Here is a 10883-nt window from a genome sequence, read left to right on the forward strand (position 1 = left end):
TAGATGAATGGAATACACCAACCACTCCAATTTGGAACGAACTGCCGTTGAACTTGAATTGTCCAATTTCTCACATCTATTGATTTCGGATCGAGCCCAAAACTTGGGCAACATCATAATATGGTGGGAGGAGTCATTTGGTTAGTTTTGAGTGAAACCCAATCGCTAGAAGTATGGAATACACCAACCACTCCAATTAGGAACGAACTGTCGTTGAAATTAATTTGACCAACTTCTCACACCTATTGATTTCGGATCGAGCCCAAAACTTGGGCAACATCATAATATGGTGGGAGGAGTCATTTGGTGAGTTTTGAGTGAAATCCAATCGCTAGAAGTATGGAATACACCAACCACTCCAATTAGGAACGAACTGCCGTTGAACTTGAATTGTCTAATTTCTCACACCTATTGATTTCGGATCGACCCCAAAACTTGGGCAACATCATAATATGGTGGGAGGAGTCATTTGGTGAGTTTTGAGTGAAATCCAATCGCTAGAAGTATGGAATACACCAACCACTCCAATTAGGAACGAACTGCCGTTGAACTTGAATTATCCAATTTGGAACACCTATTGATTTCGGATCGAGCCCAAAACTTGGGCAACATCATAATATGGTGGGAGGAGTCATTTGGTGAGTTTTGAGTGAAATCCAATCGCTAGAAGTATGGAATACACCAACCACTCCAATTTGAACGAACTGCTGTTGAACTTGAATTGTCCAATTTCTCTCACCTGTTGATTTCGGATCGAGCCCAAAACTTGGGCAACATCATAATATGGTGGGAGGAGTCATTTGGTGAGTTTTGAGTGAAATCCAATCGCTAGAAGTATGGAATACACCAACCACTCCAATTAGGAACGAACTGCCGTTGAACTTGAATTATCCAATTTGGAACACCTATTGATTTCGGATCGAGCCCAAAACTTGGACAACATCATAATTTGGTGGGAGGAGTCATTTGGTGAGTTTTGAGTGAAATCCAATCGCTAGAAGTATGGAATACACCAACCACTCCAACTAGGAACGAACTGCCGTTGAACATCAATTGTCCAATTTCTCACACCTATTGCTTTCGGATCGAGCCCAAAACTTGGGCAACATCATAATATGGTGGGAGGAGTCATTTGGTGAGTTTTGAGTGAAATCCAATCGCTAGAAGTATGGAATACACCAACCAAACCAATTAGGAACGAACTGTCGTTGAAATTGAATTGACCAATTTCTCACACCAATTGATTTCGGATCGAGCCCAAAACTTGGGCAACATCATAATATGGTGGGAGGAGTCATTTGGTGAGTTTTGAGTGGAATCCAATCGCTAGAAGTATGGAATGCACCAAGCACTCGAATTAGCAACGAATTGCCGTTGAACTTGAATTGTCCAATTTCGAACACCTATTGATTTTAGGTTGAGCCCAAAACTTGGGCAACATGATAATATGGTGGGAGGAGTCATTTGGTGTGTTTTGAGTGAAATCCAATCGCTAGAAGTACGGAATACACCAACCACTCCAATTGGGAACGAAGTGCCGTTGAACTTGAATTGTCCAATTTGGAACACCTATTGATTTCGGATCGAGACGAAAACTTGGGCAACATCATAATACGGTGGGAGGAGTCATTTAGTGAGTTTTGAGCGAAATCCAATCGCTAGAAGTAAGGAATACGCCAACCACTCCAATTAGGAACGAACTGCCGTTGAACTTGAATTGTCCAATTTGGAACACCTATTGATTTCGGATCCAGACCAAAACTTGGGCAACAACATAATATGGTCGGAGGAGTCATTTGGGAAGTTTTGAGTCAAATCCAATCACTAGAAGTATGGAATACACCAACCACTCCAATTAGGAACGAACTGCCGTTGACCTTGAATTGTCCAATTTCTCACACCTATTGATTTCGGATCGAGCCCCAAACTTTGGCAACATCATAATAAGGTGGGAGGAGTCATTTGGTGAGCTTTGAGTGAAATCCAATCGCTAGAAGTATGGAATACACCAACCACTCCCATTAGGAACGAACTGTTGTTGAACTTGAATTGTCCAATTTCGAACACCTATTGATGTCGGATCGAGCCCAAAACTTGGGCAACACCATAATATGGTGGGAGGAGTCATTTGGTTAGTTTTGAGCGAAATCCAATCGCTAGAAGTACGGAATAAGCCAACAACTCCAATTAGGAACGAACTGCCGTTGAACTTGAATTGTCCAATATCTCACACCTATTGATTTCGGATGGAGCCCTAAACTTGGGCAACATCATAATATGGTGGGAGTAGTCATTTGGTAAGTTTTGAGTGAAATCCAATCGCTAGAAGTACGGAATACACCAACCACTCCAATTAGGAACGAACTGCCGTTGAACTTGAATTGTCCAATTTCTCACACCTATTGATTTCGGATCGAGCCCAAAACTTGGGCAACATCATAATATGGTGGGAGGAGTCATTTGGTGAGTTTTGAGTGAAATCCAATCGCTAGAAGTTTGGAATACACCAATCACTCCAATTAGGAACGAACTGCCGTTGAACTTGAATTGTCCAATTTGGAATACCTATTGATTTCGGATCGAGCCCAAAACGTGGGCAACATCATAGTATGGTGGGAGGAGTCATTTGGTGAGTTTTGAGTGAAATCCAATCGCTAGAAGTATGGAATACACCAACCACTCCAATTAGGAACGAACTGCCGTTGAACTTAAATTGTCCAATTTGGAACACCTATTGATTTCGGATCGAGCCCAAAACTTGGGCAACATCATAATATGGTGGGAGGAGTCATTTGGTGAGTTTTGAGTGAAATCCAATCGCTAGACGTACGGAATACACCAACAACTCCAATTAGGAACGAACTGCCATTGAACTTAAATTGTCCAATTTCTCACACCTATTGAGTTCGGATCGAGCCCAAAACTTGGGCAACATCATAATATGGTGGGAGGAATCATTTGGTGAGTTTTGAGTGAAATCCAATCGCTAGAAGTACGGAATACACCAACCACTCCAATTAGGAACGAACTGCCGTTGAACTTGAATTGTCCAATTTCTCACACCTATTGATTTCGGATCGAGCCCAAAACTTGGGCAACATCATAATATGGTGGGAGGAGTCATTTGGTGAGTTTCGAGTGAAATCCAATCGCTAGAAGTACGGAATACACCAACAACTCCAATTAGGAACGAACTGCCATTGAACTTAAATTGTCCAATTTCTCACACCTATTGAGTTCGGATCGAGCCCAAAACTTGGGCAACATCATAATATGGTGGGAGGAGTCATTTGGTGAGTTTTGAGTGAAATCCAATCGCTAGAAGTACGGAATACACCAACAACTCCAATTAGGAACGAACTGCCATTTAACTTAAATTGTCCAATTTCCCACACCTATTGAGTTCGGATCGAGCCCAAAACTTGGGCAACATCATAATATGGTGGGAGGAGTCATTTGGTGAGTTTTGAGTGAAATGCAATCGATAGAAGTATGGAATACACCAACCACTCCAATTAGGAACGAACTGCCGTTCAACTTGAATTGTCCAATTTGGAACACCTATTGATTTCAGATCGAGACCAAAACTAGGGCAACATCGTAATATGGTGGGAGGAGTCATTTAGTGAGTTTTGAGTGAAATCCAATCGCTAGAAGTATGGAATACACCAACCACTCCAATTAGGAACGAACTGCCGTTGAACTTGAATTGTCCAATTTGGAACACCTATTGATTTCGGTTCGAGACCAAAACTTGGGCAACATCGTAATATGGTGGGAGGAGTCATTTGGTGAGTTTTGAGTGAAATGCAATCGATAGAAGTATGGAATACACCAACCACTCCAATTAGGAACGAACTGCCGTTGAACTGGAATTGTCCAATTTCTCACACCTATTGAGGTCGGATCGAGCCCCAAACTTGGGCAACATCATAATATGGTGGGAGGAGTCATTCGGTGAGGTTTGAGTGAAATCCAATCGCTAGAAGTATGGAATACACCAACCACTCCAATTAGGAACGAACTGCCGTTGAACTTGAATTGTCCAATTTCTCACACCTATTGATTTCGGATCGAGCCCAAAACTTGGGCAACATCATAATATGGTGGGAGGAGTCATTTGGTGAGTTTTGAGTGAAATGCAATCGCTAGAAGTATGGAATACACCAACCACTCCAATTAGGAACGAACTGCCGTTGAACTTGAATTGTCCAATTTGGAACACCTATTGATTTCGGTTCGAGACCAAAACTTGGGCAACATCGTAATATGGTGGGAGGAGTCATTTGGTGAGTTTTGAGTGAAATGCAATCGATAGAAGTATGGAATACACCAACCACTCCAATTAGGAACGAACTGCCGTTGAACTTGAATTGTCCAATTTCGCACACCTATAGATTTCGGATCGAGCCATAAACTTGGGCAACATCATAATATGGTGGGAGGAGTCATTTGGTGAGTTTTGAGTGAAATCCAATCGCTAGAAGTATGGAATACACCAACCACTCCATTTAGGAACGAACTGCCGTTGAACTTGAATTGTCCAATATCTCACACCTATTGATTTCGGATGGAGCCCTACACTTGGGCAACATCATAATATGGTGGGAGTAGTCATTTGGTAAGTTTTGAGTGAAATCCAATCGCTAGAAGTACGGAATACACCAACCACTCCAATTAGGAACGAACTGCCGTTGAACTTGAATTGTCCAATTTCTCACACCTATTGATTTCGGATCGAGCCCAAAACTTGGGCAACATCATAATATGGTGGGAGGAGTCATTTGGTGAGTTTCGAGTGAAATCCAATCGCTAGAAGTACGGAATACACCAACAACTCCAATTAGGAACGAACTGCCAATGAACTTAAATTGTCCAATTTCTCACACCTATTGAGTTCGGATCGAGCCCAAAACTTGGGCAACATCATAATATGGTGGGAGGAGTCATTTGGTGAGTTTTGAGTGAAATCCAATCGCTAGAAGTACGGAATACACCAACAACTCCAATTAGGAACGAACTGCCATTTAACTTAAATTGTCCAATTTCCCACACCTATTGAGTTCGGATCGAGCCCAAAACTTGGGCAACATCATAATATGGTGGGAGGAGTCATTTGGTGAGTTTTGAGTGAAATGCAATCGATAGAAGTATGGAATACACCAACCACTCCAATTAGGAACGAACTGCCGTTGAACTTGAATTGTCCAATTTGGAACACCTATTGATTTCAGATCGAGACCAAAACTAGGGCAACATCGTAATATGGTGGGAGGAGTCATTTAGTGAGTTTTGAGTGAAATCCAATCGCTAGAAGTATGGAATACACCAACCACTCCAATTAGGAACGAACTGCCGTTGAACTTGAATTGTCCAATTTCTCACCCCTATTGATTTCGGATCGAGCCCAAAACTCGGGCAACATCATAATATGGTGGGAGGAGTCATTTAGTGAGTTTTGAGTGAAATCCAATCGCTAGAAGTACGGAATACACCAACCACTCCAATTAGGAACGAACTGCCGTTGAACTTGAATTGTCCAATTTCTCACACCTATTGATTTCGGATCGAGCCCAAAACTTGGGCAACATCATAATATGGTGGGAGGAGTCATTTGGTGAGTTTTGAGTGAAATGCAATCGATAGAAGTATGGAATACACCAACCACTCCAATTAGGAACGAACTGCCGTTGAACTTGAATTGTCCAATTTCGCACACCTATAGATTTCGGATCGAGCCATAAACTTGGGCAACATCATAATATGGTGGGAGGAGTCATTTGGTGAGTTTTGAGTGAAATCCAATCACTAGAAGTATGGAATACACCAACCACTACAATTACGAACAAACTGTCGTTGAACTTGAATTGTCCAATTTCTCACACCTATTGATTTCGGATCGAGCCCAAAACTTGGGCAACATCATAATATGGTGGGAGGAGTCATTTGGTGAGTTTTGAGTGAAATGCAATCGCTAGAAGTATGGAAAACACCAACCACTCCAATTAGGAACGAACTGCCGTTGAACTTGAACTGTCCAATTTGGAACACCTATTGATTTCGGATCAAGCCCAAAACTTGGGCAACATCATAATATAGTGGGAGGAGTCATTTGGTGAGTTTTGAGTGAAATCCAATAGCTAGAAGTATGGAATACACCAACCACTCCCATTAGGAACGAACTGCCGTTGAACTTGAATTGTCCCATTTGGAACACCTATTGATTTCGGATCAAGCCCAAAACTTGGACAACATCGTAATATGGTGGGCAGAGTCATTTGGTGAGTTTTGAGTGAAATCCAATTGCTAGAAGTATGGAATACACCATCCACTCCATTTAGGAACGAACTGCCGTTGAACTTGAATTTTCCAATGTCTCACACCTATTGATTTCGGATCGAGCCCAAAACCTGGGCAACATCATAATATGGTGGAAGGAGTCATTTGGTGAGTTTTGAGGGAAATCCAATCCCTAGAAGTATGGAATACACCTACCACTCCCATTAGGAACGAACTGCCGTTGAACTTGAATTGTCCAATTTCTCACACCTATTGATTTCGGATCGAACCCCAAACTTGTGCAACATCATATTATGGTGGGAGGAGTCATTTGTTGAGTTTTGAGTGAAATCCAATCGCTAGAAGTATTTTATACACCAACCACTCCAATTAGGAACGAACGGCCGTTGAACTTGAATTGTCCAATTTCTCACACCTATTGACTTCGGATCGAGCCCCAAACTTGGGCAACATCATAATATGGTGGGAGGAGTCATTTGGTGAGTTTTGAGTGAAATCCAATCGCTAGAAGTATGGAATACACCAACCACTCCAATTAGGAACGAACTGCCGTTGAACTTGAATTGTCCAATTTGGAACACCTATTGATTTCGGATCGAGCCCAAAACTTGGGCAACATCATAATATGGTGGGAGGAGTCATTTGGTGAGTTTTGAGTGAAATCCAATCGCTAGAAGTATGGAATACACCAACCACTCCAATTAGGAACAAACTATCGTTGAAATTGAATTGACCAATTTCTCACACCTAATGATTTCAGATCGAGCCCAAACCTTGTGCAACATCATAATACCGTGGTAGGAGTCATTTGGTGAGTTTTGAGTGAAATCCAATCGCTAGAAGTATGGAATACACCAACCACTCCAATTAGGAACGAACTGCCGTTGAACTTGAATTGTCCAATTTCTCACACCTATTGATTTCGGATCGAGCCCAAAACTTGGGCAACATCATAATATGGTGGGAGGAGTCATTTAGTGAGTTTTGAGTGAAATCCAATCGCTAGAAGTATGGAATACACCAACCACTCCAATTAGGAACGAACTGCCGTTGAACTTGAATTGTCCAATTTCTCACACCTATTGATTTCGGATCGAGCCCCAAACCTGGGCAACATCATAATATGGTGGGAGGAGTCATTTGGTGAGTTTTGAGTGAAATCCAATCGCTAGAAGTATGGAATACACCAACCACTCCAATTACGAACGAACTGCCGTTGAACTTGAATTGTCCAATTTCTCACACCTATTGATTTCGGATCGAGCCCAAAACTTGGGCAACATCATAATATGGTGGGAGGAGTCATTTAGTGAGTTTTGAGTGAAATCCAATCGCTAGAAGTATTGAATACACCAACCACTCCAATTAGGAACGAACTGCCGTTGAACTTGAATTGTCCAATTTCTCACACCTATTGATTTCGGATCGAGCCCCAAACCTGGGCAACATCATAATATGGTGGGAGGAGTCATTTGGTGAGTTCTGAGTGAAATCCAATCGCTAGAAGTATGGAATACACCAACCACTCCAATTACGAACAAACTGCCGTTGAACTTGAATTGTCCAATTTCTCACACCTATTGATTTCGGATCGAGCCCAAAACTTGGGCAACATCATAATATGGTGGGAGGAGTCATTTGGTGAGTTTTGAGTGAAATCCAATCGCTAGAAGTATGGAATACACCAACCACTCCAATTAGGAACGAACTGCCGTTGAACTTGAATTGTCCAATTTCTCACACCTATTGATTTCGGATCGAGCCCCAAACCTGGGCAACATCATAATATGGTGGGAGGAGTCATTTGGTGAGTTTTGAGTGAAATCCAATCGCTAGAAGTATGGAATACAGCAACCACTCCAATTAGGAACGAACTGCCGTTGAACTTGAATTGTCCAATTTGGAACACCTATTGATTTCGGATCGAGCCCAAAACATGGGCAACATCAAAATCATAATATGGTGGGAGGAGTCATTTGGTGAGTTTTGAGTGAAATCCAATCGCTGGAAGTATGGAATACACCAACCACTCCAATTAGGAACGAACTGCCATTGAACTTGAATTGTCCAATTTGGAACACCTATTGATTTCGGATCGAGCCCAAAACTTGGGCAACATCATAATATGGTGGAAGGAGTCATTTGGTGAGTTTTGAGGGAAATCCAATCGCTAGAAGTATGGAATACACCAACCACTCCAATTAGGAATGAACTGCCGTTGAACTTCAATTGTCCAATTTGGAACACCTATTGATTTCGGTTCGAGACCAAAACTTGGGCAACATCGTAATATAGTGGGAGGAGTCATTTAGTGAGTTTTGAGTGAAATCCAATCGTTAGAAGTATGGAATACACCACCCACTCCAATTAGGAACGAACTGCCGTTGAACTTGAATTGTCCAATTTGGAACACCTATTGATTTCGGATCGAGCCCAAAACTTGGGCAACATCATAATATGGTGGGAGGAGTCATTTGGTGCGTTTTGAGTGAAATCCAATCGCTAGAAGTATGGAATACACCAACCACTCCAATTAGGAACGAACTGCCGTTGAACTTGAATTGTCCAATTTCTCACACCTATTGATTTCGGATCGAGCCCAAAACTTGGGCAACATCATAATATGGTGGAAGGAGTCATTTAGTGAGTTTTGAGTGAAATCCAATCGCTAGAAGTATGGAATACACCAACCACTCCAATTAGGAACGAACTGCCGTTGAACTTGAATTGTCCAATTTCTCACACCTATTGATTTCGGATCGAGCCCCAAACCTGGGCAACATCATAATATGGTGGGAGGAGTCATTTGGTGAGTTTTGAGTGAAATCCAATCACTAGAAGTATGGAATACACCAACCACTACAATTACGAACAAACTGTCGTTGAACTTGAATTGTCCAATTTCTCACACCTATTGATTTCGGATCGAGCCCAAAACTTGGGCAACATCATAATATGGTGGGAGGAGTCATTTGGTGAGTTTTGAGTGAAATGCAATCGCTAGAAGTATGGAAAACACCAACCACTCCAATTAGGAACGAACTGCCGTTGAACTTGAACTGTCCAATTTGGAACACCTATTGATTTCGGATCGAGCCCAAAACTTGGGCAACATCATAATATAGTGGGAGGAGTCATTTGGTGAGTTTTGAGTGAAATCCAATAGCTAGAAGTATGGAATACACCAACCACTCCCATTAGGAACGAACTGCCGTTGAACTTGAATTGTCCCATTTGGAACACCTATTGATTTCGGATCAAGCCCAAAACTTGGACAACATCGTAATATGGTGGGCAGAGTCATTTGGTGAGTTTTGAGTGAAATCCAATTGCTATAAGTATGGAATACACCATCCACTCCATTTAGGAACGAACTGCCGTTGAACTTGAATTTTCCAATGTCTCACACCTATTGATTTCGGATCGAGCCCAAAACTTGGGCAACATCATAATATGGTGGAAGGAGTCATTTGGTGAGTTTTGAGGGAAATCCAATCCCTAGAAGTATGGAATACACCTACCACTCCCATTAGGAACGAACTGCCGTTGAACTTGAATTGTCCAATTTCTCACACCTATTGATTTCGGATCGAACCCCAAACTTGTGCAACATCATATTATGGTGGGAGGAGTCATTTGTTGAGTTTTGAGTGAAATCCAATCGCTAGAAGTATTTTATACACCAACCACTCCAATTAGGAACGAACGGCCGTTGAACTTGAATTGTCCAATTTCTCACACCTATTGACTTCGGATCGAGCCCCAAACTTGGGCAACATCATAATATGGTGGGAGGAGTCATTTGGTGAGTTTTGAGTGAAATCCAATCGCTAGAAGTATGGAATACACCAACCACTCCAATTAGGAACGAACTGCCGTTGAACTTGAATTGTCCAATTTGGAACACCTATTGATTTCGGATCGAGCCCAAAACTTTGGCAACATCATAATATGGTGGGAGGAGTCATTTGGTGAGTTTTGAGTGAAATCCAATCGCTAGAAGTATGGAATACACCAACCACTCCAATTAGGAACAAACTATCGTTGAAATTGAATTGACCAATTTCTCACACCTAATGATTTCAGATCGAGCCCAAACCTTGTGCAACATCATAATACGGTGGTAGGAGTCATTTGGTGAGTTTTGAGTGAAATCCAATCGCTAGAAGTATGGAATACACCAACCACTCCAATTAGGAACGAACTGCCGTTGAACTTGAATTGTCCAATTTCTCACACCTATTGATTTCGGATCGAGCCCAAAACTTGGGCAACATCATAATATGGTGGGAGGAGTCATTTAGTGAGTTTTGAGTGAAATCCAATCGCTAGAAGTATGGAATACACCAACCACTCCAATTAGGAACGAACTGCCGTTGAACTTGAATTGTCCAATTTCTCACACCTATTGATTTCGGATCGAGCCCCAAACCTGGGCAACATCATAATATGGTGGGAGGAGTCATTTGGTGAGTTTTGAGTGAAATCCAATCGCTAGAAGTATGGAATACACCAACCACTCCAATTACGAACAAACTGCCGTTGAACTTGAATTTTCCAATTTCTCACACCTATTGACTTCA

This window comes from Prunus avium, chromosome 8 (assembly GCF_965620075.1).
Source record: "Prunus avium chromosome 8, drPruAviu1.hap1.1, whole genome shotgun sequence".
Lineage (NCBI taxonomy): Eukaryota > Viridiplantae > Streptophyta > Magnoliopsida > Rosales > Rosaceae > Prunus > Prunus avium.